At 36.9% G+C, this 214-nt stretch overlaps 1 pseudogene; it reads right to left on the reverse strand.

The window, feature by feature from the left end:
• LOC116669469 (myosin heavy chain, fast skeletal muscle-like) overlaps positions 1-214 on the reverse strand; it is a 28,306-nt pseudogene that overhangs the window by 2,200 nt on the left and 25,892 nt on the right.

The following is a 214-nucleotide window of genomic DNA, read 5'->3' on the forward strand; positions in this document are numbered from 1 at the left end:
TCACCAATCTGTTCAGTCAGATCTGAGATCTCCTCTGCAGAGAGATAAATGTGTTTTACATTGTTACGCCTTACAACGGAAAATAAAAACACTTCATTCAAACACAGTTGAAGACAATATAAGAAATGCAAGTATTGAATACATTGTAGCTGTTAAACAATGTAGAACTTACGTTGCAGGTTCTTGTTTTCCCGCTTCATGGTCTCCAGCTGAT

This window comes from Etheostoma spectabile, chromosome 19 (genome assembly GCF_008692095.1).
Source record: "Etheostoma spectabile isolate EspeVRDwgs_2016 chromosome 19, UIUC_Espe_1.0, whole genome shotgun sequence".
NCBI lineage: Eukaryota > Metazoa > Chordata > Actinopteri > Perciformes > Percidae > Etheostoma > Etheostoma spectabile.